Source organism: Macrosteles quadrilineatus, unplaced genomic scaffold, assembly GCF_028750875.1.
Source record: "Macrosteles quadrilineatus isolate MER2022 unplaced genomic scaffold, UCM_ALF_1.0 Scaffold_4__1_contigs__length_99947679, whole genome shotgun sequence".
In the NCBI taxonomy this organism is placed as follows: domain Eukaryota; kingdom Metazoa; phylum Arthropoda; class Insecta; order Hemiptera; family Cicadellidae; genus Macrosteles; species Macrosteles quadrilineatus.
This window is the reverse complement of record NW_026542597.1, coordinates 28018112-28034943: the sequence shown is the minus strand read 5'-3', so window position 1 is coordinate 28034943 and position 16832 is coordinate 28018112. Positions and strand designations below refer to the sequence as shown.

Genomic DNA, 16832 nt, shown 5'->3' with positions numbered 1-16832 from the left:
ATCTAAACTTTCACCCTTTTCCACATTAGTAATTTTCTGTTTTTTAGCATTCCAATTTTTATTCTTAGATTCTAAAAACTCATATTTAGTTTTACCTTGTAAAAATACATCACCTTTTCTAGTTAATGTCTGTCCTAAAGTTGATACATCATCTACAAACTCCCCATCTTTAACATTACCAATTTTACGGTTTAAACAATTCCAACTATCGTCTTGTAAATTTAAAGTAGGTTCACTACTAGCCCTGGGTTCTGCAGGCTTATTATATGGATTATATAAACGATAAAATTTATCTATAAACATATTTTTATTTAATAAATAATTCCACTTTCTCTCAATTCCTCAATAATGGAATCTATTTCATTATCCACTCCTGAGTTACCAGCTTGGCGACTTAGCCAAAGAAGTCTTAACCTATCTACAAGCTCATTAGGATCATCCCAATAAATATAGTCTATTTTATTACCAGTCACTTGTCTCAAACCTTCACCAACAGATTTAAAAAGAGGTTTAATTATATTAAGATATTTAGTATGTCTATTACTTGAAATTGGTGCACCATCTTTGTAACTCTTTAAATGTCCATTTGTAGCTTCCAAAATCTCTTTATAATTTTGCAAATCAGCCTGAGTATAGTTCTCAGGTTCTTTTAACGTTAACAATTCCCATAAACCTTTTGTCCCCTTGTAGGTTTTATTTGCAACTGTAACATCATCATTGGCAATATCAACTTCCTTATTTCCAATAAAAAATTTATTTGCTTCTCGTCTAATACCATATGTAGTGTCTGTCATACTACTTTTACTAAGGTAATTTCCTAAATAGTCTGATGCTAAAAGACCAAAATCTAATTTCTGTGGAGTGGATGGTTGTAATGGTTGTAATCTTGGTATCATTGATATTCTAGATGGAGTCATTGGGAGTATCTCCATTTGAGGCCTCTCTGTTTTACCAATAGATGTGATTTTTTTTAATTCTTGTAATGGCTCTATTAAAGGTTGGAATGTTTGGAACCTCTCTTCAGCTTCTAGAAACTTGCCACGTTTTAAAGCTCTATATTTCTCTCGTATTTGATTTGCAGAGTCAACCAATTCTTGTTGAATGTTTTTCATCTTTTATTTACATTTTATTTATCTCATTTGACAAAGGATTGTACTCAAACACTTTATCATGTATTATCAAACAATATGCAGATGTATTTGCTGGCACATTTTCTGCAGTTTCAATCTCTAATTTAATATCAACAATTCCTTCCTTCACTGTTTCGTTCTGTCTAGAACAGTCTATTACAATTAGTGGATATTTCTTCATAAACTCAGCCCTACTAATCATAGGATCTGGGATAGTATTATAGTAAGTCTCTCTAAACCTCATAAACATCTCATAAGCTTTAGAGACATCTCCATTTTCAAAGTCGAGATTTAAATCACTATAAGGATAATATTCAGAGTTTAGAAATACTTTGAGATTTTTTAATTTACAGTGATCAAATTCATCAGTTCTTTTTCGTGCACTATTATCCCTAGCTGTTTGGAAACCAAATATAATATACCTAGGCTTCTCCAAACTTGAAGATGTCTTTACTGACCATGTATGTCTTGTAGTATTGGGATATGATGGAAGTTCATGCAGCTCTAAACTTCTAAATGCAATTTGCAAATTTTTATTTTGCAATAACATCTTTTGTAATTGTAACTTCTCTCCATCTGATGGTATCACATGTGGCATTACCCATTGAATTGAATTAAGTGTAATTTTGGGAATCGTATCAGCAGTGCCACTGGCTGGGGCACTAGTGGTTGTTAATATACAATTCAAATCATTTTTCGATCTTTTCAATACCAATTCTTGTTTGACATTTACTAATACCTTATTAAAATCCTCAAATACACCCATTAACAGCTCTAATGGCAAACATGTACTAAACTTGCCACCTTTATGGAACTCTTTTAAATTTGTGTCAGAATCAAATGCTACATTTGACAATTTAGTAGTTTTATTGTAAGAGCTCAATATTTTCATAAGACTAGAAATTCCTGGGTTTCTTACAATGTCTATTTCTTTACCTGCAACTTCGTATCTAATTTCATCAAATAAGAACGCAAATGCATTATTTATAAAATGACCTTTATCATGATTTTCAATTTCTCCCTTAATATACAGATAACTCCTACATGGGAGAGTTAGCAAATCTTGATTATTAATACATATTCGAATTTCATCAGAATTATTTATTGCTAAAGTGTTGTGGGGAACATAGGAGTGATTTGTAATTTTAACCACACTATCGTCGAATTGGGATTTCCCTGTAACATCTAGAAAATCTTCCATTTTTATTAATAGAAAATTTTAACTTTAGTCCTATTGATTTTAGGAACCTAGCATTTTGTACACTTATAGATAAATTCTTATAAATTCTCATATCTTTTTTATATGACAAGTAATTGTAGTTTCTTCTCCGTTAAAGTCAATTGCCTTGTCGTGTTGATCGGCAAATGTAATACTGACAACATCTAAACTTCTCTTATTTACAGGAAAATATATAATATTTCTTGGAACTTCAATAATTTTGTAGCCAGGAGGAGCTTCTGGATAAAAGCTATGTATGGTGTGTGATTTGTTGCCGTTTAAATAGGACCCGTTTGCAATATTACATTTTACTCTAATCACATTTACATTATTAATGTTTATTTTATTTGTAGATTCAAACTGAACACCAGGAGTAGAAACACCTTTAAATCCCAATAAAACAGACCCTAAACATGGTTTTGTAAAATCAAACACGTGGCTAGAAAGTAATGTCGCTTTCATAGTTTTATTATTAGCTGTAAGGAAAAAGTCTGGGATTTGCTTTTGAATTTCCTTTGCAAGCTCAACCACCTCATATGTTCCTTCAGAAATTTCTATTGTAACTGGAGCTTTGTGATCATAATAGAAAACATCATCACCTTCTCCAATGGTTAATTTGTTGCCTTTAAGTTGATTTAATTTTGGAATAAGCCCTTTGAATAAAAGTTTAACTTTAGTATTAATTAATGCTTCTCCATTTTTATCTATTATAACTTTAAGTTTACCATTTAATAACTGGTTTAAATCATCAACTGAGATCTCTCCCTTTGGTAATGTTTTTTTCTCTACTTTGTAATATGTTAAAGTATTTAGTGGTTTTTTAACATTAAATATAGAATTATAACTTTGAAAATCTACTAACCCAATTACATAATCATCATTTAATTCTATGGGAGGAAAGAACACTGACTTTAGCTCTGGCTCTGTACCCGAAAATGTTATAGTAAATGAATCCATTTTTATAAACAAAAATTTTTTATGAATGATAAACATAAAATTCCACAAATTGAACTATTTAAATCTTGTATTTGATCGGTTGTATAGTAGATTTTATATCCCTCAAAATATTTAATTACTTCTTTTGGAGGTTGGATTCCAAATGGGTCAAAATAAATTACAATATCTTTATTTTTACGATATGCTGTCCAATGTGTGCCAGATGAGCTATCTAAATTAACTATTCCGCACTCTTTTACTCTTGGTGTTAGATTTTTTAGCTCGCTTTTTAGGTACACTCCCCTGAAGTGAGGCACGTCTTTTGCGGCCTCTAACAGCTGGTAGTTGTCCATCTTTTTTATTAAATTTTAATCCCATTCCCATTTTTGCTTTTGCCTTCATCAAATTTGTCACGGCATAAGCAGCAGCTCTTTCAGCAAGATTTGCGTCCTTGGCCGTTACTCTAGTCCAAGCTAAGTCTGCTAATCTCATGTCTGCTTTGTTCCGAGCAGCGGTATCGGGATTATTCATATAGAATATGTCATGCTCTTTACAATAAGAGTCTAGTTTATTTTTTGGAGGTACATTTTTAGCTAAATTCTCACGTACATTCGTCCCAGGTCCACAGTACCGATATGATGGTATGTGAAGTGGGAATGGAAGGTTATTTATAAGAGTATTCAATAACCCTCGACCCCTGTAAGGCTTTAGGAATAAACCTTTGCCCTTTTTACATGTTTTCTTATTAACATTTTTTACCATTTTTATTATATAAAAAATGTCTTTTATTCAACAAAAACACAAATTTAAAATAGTACATACTAAGGAAAATATACCAAAGAAGTTGGGTCTATTTCCTACCAATATTCGATGTGTTATTTGCGGTCCAAGTGGAAGTGGGAAGACGGTTGTAATTTATAACTTAATTGTAAGAAAGGAAGGATTAAAATTTACAAACTTATATTTAATATCTAAATCATTAGAACAAGAAAAATATAAAAAAATAATTGAAATATTTAGTTTGTGTGATGAAGTGAAATTACACACGTTTACTGACTGTGAAATCACACCAAATGATGTAAAATCACAGTCAGTTGTTGTATTTGATGATATAAATAGTCCAAATATTACACATTTTTTCTCAATGGGTCGACATAAAAATATTAACTGTTTTTACTTGTGTCAATCTTACAGCAAAGTACACAAACATTTACGTGATAATGTAAATTTCCTAATATTATTCAAACAAGATGATTTAAATTTAAAACATGTATATCACAATCATGTTGGTAATGACTTTTCATTTGACCAATTTAAAAATCTCTGTCATCAATGTTGGGATAAAACTAAATATGGCTTTTTCGTAATAGACAAAGAAAGGTCAAAGAATAATGGTAAATATAGATTTATGTTTGACCAATTCTATCAAGAGGATGGTAAGGGTAAATAAATAAAAGACTGGAGTTTTTTAACATTTGCATTTATTTTGCAGCATTGAATATATCTACACATACAATTCATGTTTGATCAATTTTATAATGACCAAGCGCAAGAGTATTAATGCCATCTTCAAGAATAAACCTCTTGTCATCGTCAAAGGATAGTACTTTCTTGTTCATGGTCAAGGTTTGAAGATGATGATTTGTAGATTTAATTCTTGTCACATTCTCATAGTAATCTTGCCCAGTTGCAAGACAGTTCAAATAATGTTGATGTCTAAGGAGATGTTTAACTGTAGCACCATCAGCTCCTTTAGCTTTCTTCACCTCTAAAGCTTGTTTGTCTTCTTCATATAACCATTTTAGAGGAATGTAAGAATATAACTTTGGTCTTAAACCACAATATTCATACATAATATGACCATCTAATTCGTCTTTAAACTTGCCAGTGACTTTTTTATTTTTATCAGAGTATAAGAAATGGTCTTTACTATATCCAGAGGTATCAAAATAGTGCAAGTCACGTTCTATTTCCTTGTAAAAGTCCTCTGTAACTATAGAATACATTAATGAATCTGTATCAGTCATAAGAAATCTTTTGTTCTTAAATTTTGACATATAATTATAGTGAAAATCATACATTATTACTTTACTAATATCCAAAATGGTCATTCCCAAATATATCGGCTTATTAAACTTTACAACTAATTTATTTAAATGTATAGCATGTAAATTGTTATCGAACTTTTTGCTACAGTCAAACCTTGGATTAGTGACATATTTTGTTAATAGTGACTCATCCTTGAGATATATATCACGAAACTTTCGTTGATTCATAATTGTTCGACCAAAGAGACTATTATTTAGCAATTTGTAAAAGTCTTTTTCAAAATCATTTTTAGCCCATTTTCGTTTTTCAATATTAAAATTAATATAGGGTGCAAGCCATTTTGATTGTCTAAATTTTAAAATTCTATGGTATTTTGTAACAACCAAACCTAATTCCTCATATTTTTGTAATGCTTTATAATGTAAAATATATTTAGTTTTGTCATTTAAATTAGGTATTAATTTGCCATTCATTTTCTCAGGTGCTAATGGATAGTCATTATGTAAATCATGTAAGCTTTTATCATATTTTAAATCAACTTCTAAAATGTATCCAAACTCATCATTTTGATTATATTTGTAGTCTATCTCATTAGTCCAACGGAATTCATCCACAGGCAGTGGCTCGCACATTGCTGTGGAGTATAGCGAGTTACAATCTAAATATATTAAATACACACTCTCTTGATTGGGATCATAATGTTCGCCCATATATCTATTATTGGCTTTAGCGTAACGTGTAGAAATCATACTGACTCCTCCTCTGATTGCACTTTCTATGAACAAATGCATGTCAATATCTTGAAATAATTGTAATTTTATACCAGTCATTCTAAGACAGGCCTCCCATGTTAGTCCTGGAAGTGAATACATATGAACGGGGTCAAGTTTATAATCCTTTAAACACAGGTCTCTAAATGTCTCAAACACATCAGCCAACAGCAATACATCTGTTTTAAGATATAAATCATGATATTCTTGTAAATTATTTATATTAAAATGGGACCATACATTTTTAGCATGTTCATATTCATTGGGAGAGATATGTTCTTTAGTAAGAGTACTGTAAAATGCTTCTTTTGGAGGTAGAGACTCTGTAAACTTATCTGGTCCCGTCATATATTCATAGGGATATACACCTTTACGTTGTAGTAGTGGATTTTGTATGAATCTAAATGTATTTAAATTGGAAGCCAATTTATATAATGGAAGGGACAGAAAGTTGCATGAATCTAAAAATACTAAATCGTCTACAGAGAATGATATATATTTTTCCATATCTTTAGCGATGCAATTTAATTTACGTTTATTAAACTTTCCCAAATGTTGCATTATTATGTGACCATCATAATTTTTCAAGTTATGGAAGAATACTGGGATTTTCTTTGTTACTTTATAGTTTAAATTACAATCATTGTGGGCAGCTCCACGGTATCGACCAGATGAATGACAATGATCTCTCACCCTATCAAAATATAGGGGCTTTTCACAAATATGACAATGTGTTGAGTTTTGGAAAGATACCTCTTGCTCAGGAGTCATTTGAAGAGGAATATATATTGCCATTTGATTTTTAATATAATCATAAGTCTCAAACAACCTTTCGAAAAACACATCCATAACATTTGCACCACTATATAACTCTTCAGAAATAATTTTCGAATCTTTTACTATGACAAATGCAAATCCCGATGGAATATGGTTGTTTGAGTTTATAAAACATTCAAAATCTGCATAAATTACATATGGGGCTTTAAGTTGATATTTATAATTTTTAAATTGTAATGTATCTTGTTTAGACATTTCCACTCGTTGGGCATCAAAGTTTTTACAATATATTGTGTGGCGTTCTAATATATCGTTAGTGTAAAAATGTTGCAAACACAACTTGCAAAAATGTTTCTTATGGTCATATTTTGTAGACCGCAGCATTAACTTATCAAAATCACGAATTAAACAGTAATGTGATTTACGACCTTCTTGTAATAACAATAAATCGATGTGGGTATTACTATTCAGTTTGGTTGTTCTTAATGGATATACACATTTCTGGCCTTCAACTCCAAATACATTAACACTTATATTATTTTGTATTTCAAATTTATCTATATCAGATATTTTCACAGGATACTTTATGTTTGTCATATTCAACTGATTTTCATAGGGTGTATAGTTTGAGACCCTTTCAGCATGTTCATTAAAGTTCCTTGGGTATAAAGCTGCTAAAATTGACCAAAGAAAGCATTTATTGTCAGAATTTTTTATATTTAAAACAGCATGTTTTGATTGAATACTTTTTGGTGTGGGGATATATGACTTTGGAGTTAGGGGCTTATACTTGTAAACATGCAACTGCCAATATTTAGTATGGTCATATATCCATCCACTGCCTTGGGCTTGATATTTGTGTATGGAAGCATCAATCTTTAAAAGTGCATTTTCAATTTGAGGCTTTAAATCTCTCTTCTCAATAGTTAAGGTAGTAAGACTTCTAAAATCTGCTATACATTCTTTCTCATTAACTAATTTTCCATTTTGATCCATTGAATATTTTATAAATTTAATTCTCCTTACTAAAGTCCATTTTATTGGCAGAGGACAAGACTTGAGAGTATTTTCAAGTTCAGCTCTAATTGATTCACCAACAAATTTAATCATTGTGTATGGACATTTGTTACAAGAATTGACATGTCTTCTAAAATGTCCAACAACATTTTTCTTACAAAAATTACAACTCTTGTGACTTTGTAATATATGCGATTTTAGAGCCAAGTTATTATCACAGATTAAATCACAAACCTTGCACAGTTTCACATTCATTTGATGCATTACCTTATAGTGACGAATCAGGTTGCTTTTGGTGGAGAGCGACACGGAGCAGTGTTGACATGACGGCTTCATGTTTAGGAATGAGGTCTCGGGCTGATGCCACCTCTATATATAGACTTTTGGGAAATTTCCAAATTTTTATAAAATTATAAATTTTAAAAATTTTAATTTATAAAATTATAAATTTAGAAAATTTTAATTTATAAAATTTAACTTTAGACATTTTAATTTATAAAATTTAACTTTAGACATTTTAATTTATAAAATTTAACTTTAACATTTTTAATTTACAAAATTTAACTTTAAACATTTTGAAATTTATAATTTTTTTTTTAAATTAAGAAATTACTTCAACAGGAGGTTTCCCACCCAGGACTCAATCAAGAGCTACCACTAGAGACAAGGAGCAAGAAGCAGGAGCTTGCCCGTGAGCCAGGGGCGCCCCATGAGCCGGGAGCACGGCCGAGTTCGCGTACAAACCTCGCACTGTCAAGTTGATGATTTTGAGAATATACATGTGAATGGGTGTTGGAGATGGATTTGAAATTATACAATATAGATATGGAGTTGTACATTTATATAGGCTTGTATAGGCCCAAGAGTAAGTTTAAGAGGTATATCCCAAAAGACAAAGAAATGAAAATATTAAACAACTCATACAACTAATATATATAGATAAGACAGAAATATAGACTACAATATATCAACATATCAACTAGAAAGGGGAATGTTAGATGTACTAGCAATTAGGCATGGGCGGGGAGTTGGCCCAAAAACCCCGCGCCACAAAAAACGGCGGCGACAAACTATACTACTATACATATACACATGCATGGGTCAATAATTTTTTTTTGATTAATATCAAATATATATATAGGGAATAAGTAAGAAATAAGGTTTAACAATTATATAGGGATATTTAGGCAAAGATCAGGATTTTTGGAATTGGTGGCCAAAAAATGATCCCCATGTTATTCTTATGGGGAAAACGTGCCTAAAGTGGGGTATCTTTGCTAGATCACCACTACTATAATCGTTATTATGGACAACCATTGGCTATGAGTAAGGCTTTTTTTAGAAAACACTAAAAAACGAGATCAGCTTTTGAAAAATGAAAAGATATTTACAAGACATTTTGATAATATCGACCTGTTGTTTACCTATTGAGTATTTCCATAATCTTTAGTCAAATATTTTAGTCATCAGAAATTATGACTGTTATTCGTTTTAAAATAACTCCTGTAATACTTAGCAATTGCTCGAATTCGAGCAACAGGTACACTAGTACTTATTTAATACGCAAACAGGTTTTTTGTGACAATTACTCCTCCGAAACTACTGAACCGATTGACATGTTTTTGGTGTCATTGGAAAGAGCGTAACGTGAAGTTGTGCAGGAAACCTTCTTTTTAAGGAAATAATTAGAGAATGAGGCCCTGGGGCCCTTTAAAGTTTTGTATTTCTCCATAAGGATAACAAGGGAGATAATTTTTATTTACAGAAACATATGTTTGTTACTTGAAAATAGTCAAAGTCTACTACATAATAATTGCTGTGTATTATGACTGTTAATGTATACTACATTTCCATCAAGGATTGTGTGCCTTAAACTTTACTCATATTATATTCTTGAGTGTGGCAGATTGCGTGAAAATATAATAAATATATCTATGGTTCTTACCGTCAACGCAATCAGGGGTAGTATTACACTACGGCCGTTTCGGAGATGACTCCATCGTCAGGTGCGTAGTGGTACACTAAACTATAGTCTTGTCACATTTAACACGAACATTCTTCATTTGCATTGCGTCAGGTGTTGAATAAATAATACACATATATATACAGGACGGACACACGAAAACACGAATACACGAAAACATTTAGAGCGCGTGCACGGCTTGAAAACTGACGACCGACTGTTCAATCCTGGTCACTGCAGGAGTTACGTGGATGACTGGAACAGCTGATAACACGGTGTGCCAACCTTATCTACTCAAATTATTTCTTTCCTGTTTGATTTCTATTATTCTCTCAAAAATTGGATTGGCTGCTGAATTTGTTTGGGAGTTAATTACTAAGTTGGGTTCTTTAGCTGTACTGCTGTAGATATGGAAATTTTCGATGCAATTAAGCTTGTGACTTTTATTGCCAATATGTAGTATTTCTAAACTATTTATGTCGGAATAATCATGGCAATATTGTTGAATGTGTTCGGCATAATTTGAAGTAGGGTTGGGTTTCTTAATGGCGCTTATGTGCTCTTTATATCTGGTTTTAAAGCACCTACCAGATATAAAGAGCACATAAGCGCCATTAAGAAACCCAACCCTACTTCAAATTATGCCGAACACATTCAACAATATTGCCATGATTATTCCGACATAAATAGTTTAGAAATACTACATATTGGCAATAAAAGTCACAAGCTTAATTGCATCGAAAATTTCCATATCTACAGCAGTACAGCTAAAGAACCCAACTTAGTAATTAACTCCCAAACAAATTCAGCAGCCAATCCAATTTTTGAGAGAATAATAGAAATCAAACAGGAAAGAAATAATTTGAGTAGATAAGGTTGGCACACCGTGTTATCAGCTGTTCCAGTCATCCACGTAACTCCTGCAGTGACCAGGATTGAACAGTCGGTCGTCAGTTTTCAAGCCGTGCACGCGCTCTAAATGTTTTCGTGTATTCGTGTTTTCGTGTGTCCGTCCTGTATATATATGTGTATTATTTATTCAACACCTGACGCAATGCAAATGAAGAATGTTCGTGTTAAATGTGACAAGACTATAGTTTAGTGTACCACTACGCACCTGACGATGGAGTCATCTCCGAAACGGCCGTAGTGTAATACTACCCCTGATTGCGTTGACGGTAAGAACCATAGATATATTTATTTTACTCATATTGGATCTCTTTTGAGTTTGCAGTTATGAAAGCACCAAGCCAAGTAACTTTTATCTAATTTACTTTATAAACTAATAGTATTAATGAATTACTACATGAACTTGACAAGTTAGGTAATTAATTGTCAGTATGCCAAGGGGGAGAAGAGTGGGTCCTCGAAAACAGATGAAGGCGGAGACACCCATCTAGAAAATCCAACTGAGTTTTAAATAGCCTATAGAGGTCAGTGGATTGTCAAGACACAGATTATACTAATAAAAGGGGGCAGTGGTTTTATTGATATTAATACATCAAAAAGGGCCTCATTAATGGCACAAGGCTTCATGTGATCAGAACGGTTAACAACAATGTAAAGTAGAATGTAAAGTCCTAACTGGAACAAGTGAGTAGGGACATATTTTGATTTCGAGGATAAAAATTCGCCCGTCTGAAACAAAATTACCTTTTAAAACGGAAAGAATGCTAATTTCTGTTTTTTTCCATTTGCAGCACAAGCACTTTAATTAAAGAGCAGCACTGTTCTTAGCCAGACCAATTTCAGTCATGAGCAAATATATATATATATTTGTTGTTTTAAGTAAGGCTACATCTTTTAATAGGGTACGCATATTCATTACGGAAAATTCTGACCAGGGTAATATTCCTGCTTTTCTGATAAAAATATTGTTTTTTAATGTTTTTTTTTTAAAGTGTTTTCACCAAGCAGCATTTTATGACCCTCAAAATATGTTACAGAGGCCAATTGGTTTGATATGATAACATGTTTTGTTAAATTTGTTTTTAAAAATCTTTAAAAAAAATAACTGCACTATAACATACTTAACCTTGAACACTTATTAATTTAATAAATATAATACGCATACAGCTAAAAAATGGCTAGACTGCTTCCCTTCTAAGGCTTTATTATTACTGAATTTAATTTTCGACGTCGAGTCAATATATAACACGATGAATTCGTTTTCTAAATTAATATGTTTTTTGCGGGGCATTGAGCCGCACAGGTTCACTAGTATTGACTTATTCAACAAGAATCACATCTTTAGATAATTTGTAGTTGGAAGATGCAATTTGCGCCAAAATATATTTTGTTAAGTAGAAGTACTTAAAATATACGCAAATGCAAATCAAATGGAAAAATTCATGTAGGCCTAGGTATAAAAAACCCAAATAACCCTAAAAAATATCCTACACTAGCAGAGTACCCGTCCTTCGTGCGGGGGTTGGCATATAAGTTTAAAACAAGCTGCTATACCCGTGCTTTTCAACGGGAAGAAAATGTGACCTAGAGAGCTAATTAGAGTGGTGCTGATGTGTGTTTTAAAATAGTTGCTCTATGATTTAGTTTGAAAATATAAACTGATTTAAAAGTGTAAACCTACTTACTTTCAAAAAACCCTATTTTAATGTTAATAGATCCATAAGAATGTGACAACATACCTTAGTGTAGCAATAACATCAATTGTTTCATATAGATGCTTCATTAATAATGACATGTTTTACCATAATTCATCAATTTTAGTCAAGCTTCTTTGCATGTACCCTAGCTTACTATATAAATTACAAAATAAAACTTTGAGCAATACTGTACAAAACGTATACAACCTTTCTTTAAAACCAAACATAACCTTCCTCAATCTACATAAAGCTTCACAAACATCTTTTTCCAGTAAATAAACAAACACCAGTTCATTGTACTGACCAGCTGTTTCATTAACTAAATTAAATTAATTCATGTAAACTTTGGAAGCATGCCTGGCGCAGCCCTTTGGAAATCAGCCTGTGGGGCAGAGCCCTACAGAAATTCGTCCATATCAATGCTTTTCGGCAAATCTACACACTCTAAGCTTCATTTTGATGTGCCGTATGCCTGTATTTTTATTTGGTAAATGGCCTAAACCGTTTACATAAAATTTGATTGTATCACTTTAATAATATAATAGATGCTTATTGCAGTTATACGCAAGCTTTGCATTTGCAATGGGAGAGGACAAAGTTTGATAACATTTGCTTCTTTAAATTGACGGTATACTATGGTATTACACATCTACCATAGCCATAATGTTCTACCACTTCACCTAAACAATAAAGAAAAATAAATTAAATTCACAAAAAGTCACTAACTATTCATGACATTAAAAACATAAACATAACTGTAAAGAATCCTACTTTGACAGTTAGTTCTCATTGCGAATCACAGTTTTTTGTTGCTGCTTAGTTAAAATTAGCTGTTTACATAAATGCAAAAATATAGTGCTGCACCCTGTTGGTAAATGTTATAACTTTTTAATGCTTTTGTATATCATAGAACCAACTTTTTAGTTGAAACACCTGACTAAATTCATTAATTCCCTTTAAACTAGAGCACCCGTGCGGCTCAATGAGCCGCATAGTATGAAACATAACACCGAGGAAAACGTTATGCTTAAATTCGAGTAATTCTAGTTACATCTTAGAGTTGTTTGAAAACTTGTTAGAAACTAATTTTAAATATCTCAATTTGCGTCGTAAAAGGTTCACCTACATTATTTCTGCTCTCAGTTTGAACTGATAACTTATAATGAATGCTAAACGATCATTAATTATTTAACAAAGTTAATTAATTAATTATTAATCATCGATTTATTATTATTAATCATCATCATCATTATTATTAATTATTAATCATCAATTATTATTAATTACACATTATTAATTATACATTAATTATTATATGCTTCAATTCGAGTTAACATGTTACAACAAAGTTTTTCCAGCATTGAGAGTTGAAGAAAACTGTTGCCTTACTGATAGCCTGTGTTAAGTAATTTAAGTTTGGGTCATTTTATTTCTTTGATTTGAGACTTCCCTCTAATCAAACAAATTTTCTCCGTAGAGAATCCTGAAAAGTTGGGTGATATCAACCATTTCATGTACTCCATTTTTTACCCACAAACTCTGGGTTACCAACTGGACAGCCATAATCTGCTTTGAATAGGCTAAAGCAGCCACACCATTGAAATTTGGTTAACGCATTTTAACGTGTTGTCTGTCAGTCACAGTATGTGCCTCGCATTAGAACGTTCTCACGTTGTTCAGTGGAATCCCTTTTTGAATACCTGTCCCAAAGTTTTGAAAGTATGGATTCATTTGTCGAAATAGGTTGGATAAGTCTTGTAGCTTTAAAACTTGGATATCAATTTTCATTTTATCTTTTCGAAAAGCGTATATTATTTGGCTCTCCTGAATCATAAAAATAAACTTGACCGTGACTACTCGATCGTTAAATACAAAACACTAATTCCATCACTTATGTTTCGTCTAATATTGCCACTAAAACTTTCAATAGCAAAAGAGTTTTTGAAACTTCTTATTTTTTACTTGAAATGTCTGAATTGTGTTGGCGAATTCAGTCCAAAAACGTTGTATAAGTTTGTCCGAGATACGGGCAACATAATCTGGAAGTAAACAATCCATTTGCGTTTTTCTCAATTGAAGTAGAGTGAGTAATGCAAAAGTTTACAATAAACACATAAGGTCCACCAAGATTTGGTATAATCTTACTACATGAACTTATCATAGTCAAGGCATTATTATAGTTTCTACTAAATGTTTTGAAATTTCTCGATCTGTCAGTGTCAGCGGTAAACATTTCTTGCATGCATTCATTTGATCTGTGATTAGGCAAGTTTACTTTACCACCGTGAAAATACTATGTACTTCGTATATTTTTTCACTTCCAAAGTAAGTTGCATAGTAACTGTCAAATATTACCTATTCATCTCACCAAGTGAATGTGTATCTGCATGGGTATCTGTTAGACCAGGCTTCACTTTTTCTAATCTCTTCATACGCATAAGATATCTTATTATTAATTGTCTCCTCCTCCCGTTTTCAATATATCTTCTTTGAACTTGAGGTATTTTCTGTTCTGCCAACAAAACTGATTACAGTTTAACTTGGTCTTAACCTACTGAATATTACACGCATTAATATTTACTCCCCAAAAGCTAATGAGTTTCTTTTTATAAACAGCTGTTTTTTTGTTTTTAAATTTGTTCTGTGTATTTCTTAAGCTGGGTTTTCCTAGACGCGGAGTCGGCCAGCGGAGAGCGGACAACGGAGAGCGGAATTGAAATTAACATGGCATTCCGCTCCGCTGCTAGGAAAACAGTAACATTAAATTACCTAAGACAAGCTGAGTCCGCTCTCTGTTGTCCGCTCTCCGCTGGCCGACTCCGCGTCTAGGAAAACCCAGCTTTATGAGGAAAACCCGACATTTGAGAGGGTCTCGCGCCCTTAAGAGTAGACATTTTAAAGTTCTAAAACCTTATTGCAAAACTACATATTGAGACAAATCTTTTGACGCCTTAAACGTTGAAATTGGTCCACAAATAAGGGAGGAGTTGCGTTAACAAAAAACGGCTTCACGTATTATATAGATAGATATGAATTCTCATAAGTTTAACACGGGGAACTACAGAGCCACTGGGGCGGAACCCGAAAGGATTTTTGAGATAAAAATATGCCTATATGTTAATCGGGAATGTGAGCTATCATCATGCCAAATTTCAGCCCAATCCGTCCAGTGGTTTTGCGTGATTGAACTTCAAACAAACAAACAAACAAACACTCTAACTTTCACATTTAGAATATTAGCATAGACTAACCAACACAAGTAGACTTCTCATCCCATTGTAAATTTTGAAGCACGTTTTTCGTGTCTAGTTCATGTGCGTGACACAAAGGCGCTAGTGTCGATGAAACTTTGTTTCCATTATTTTAGGGTTAATTTCTTGATTTGTGCTTTACTGTTTGGTTATATAACTAGGGGACAATTTATTGTTTATGATTAGATCGTATTATTTGGTTAAACGAGGTTTTAATTGGCTGTAATAACGGGAAACAAATTGTAAACAAAACACGACCTCTACATAAACCGTACATGAACTAACAATAAAATTGTCTTCAGCTGTTCCATAAGGATGAGAAATCTACTAAGGGAGTGGATTATGTTTTATCTATGATATTAGTAAGATTATATTTACAATACATGTTGGTCAACTCGTCAGCAGTTATAAAAAGCAACAAAACACAAAAAAAACATACTTCAAAGAAAATAGGCAACAAAAACTAAAGCAAAAAGGTAATAAAAAATCAAAAACACAAACAAAAATAAACAAAGGAAAAGGCACAGTAAACTATAGCTCGGCCGCTTAGAAAACGACCTGCGCGCTAATGCTAAACCAATGCTGGAGGAGGTCGTTTTCTAAGCGGCCGAACTATATTTACTTGAATTTAAAAACTTGACTTTGGTTATCAAACGAACATCCATGTTTTCAGTTATAGTTTTGTGGTTTTCCATATGTTCCCTATAAGATGATATAATATCTTCTATATATCTAATTCCGTAAGCCCAAAATTTTACAATGAAATTGTGAGCGAACGGGAGGCCGTAGAAAGCTGGGAGGGGTCTAATTTTAGGTCTCGGCATGAAATTTTGTGGAAAATTATTAATTTTCCTTAATTACGAACCAAAAGGCTGTTTTGGAATAAAATAGTTTACATTTAAATAGCATGGGAATCTAGGTCATGTCTGATTTGTTTACTTTAAAACATGTGGTTTAACTTTATTTAAAGCATATGGTAAGCATATGGTAATAATAAAAGTAATGTAATATACTATTACTTTTTAACATTTTAAGGGTCTGGAATAGTTAATGGAGTACGATTGGTTGTGTTAAGTATGTCTGAAAATAGTGCAAAGTTAGGAGTAATTACCGG

The 16832-nt window shown here is 32.3% G+C and overlaps 1 protein-coding gene across 5 annotated transcripts in view; it reads left to right on the top strand.

Moving 5' to 3' along the window:
- The window catches only part of LOC128991274 (uncharacterized), a 121625-nt gene that overhangs the window by 15499 nt on the left and 89294 nt on the right, over positions 1-16832 (top strand). Inside the window, exon 1 of one of the 5 annotated variants that reach the window (XM_054414005.1) lies at positions 10565-11039. The exons of the other annotated variants lie outside the window; for them this stretch is intronic. The gene's annotated coding sequence lies outside the window, so the exon portion shown is untranslated. Of the gene's footprint in view, positions 1-10564; positions 11040-16832 lie in introns of those variants that run through there. 5 annotated transcript variants of the gene reach the window in all.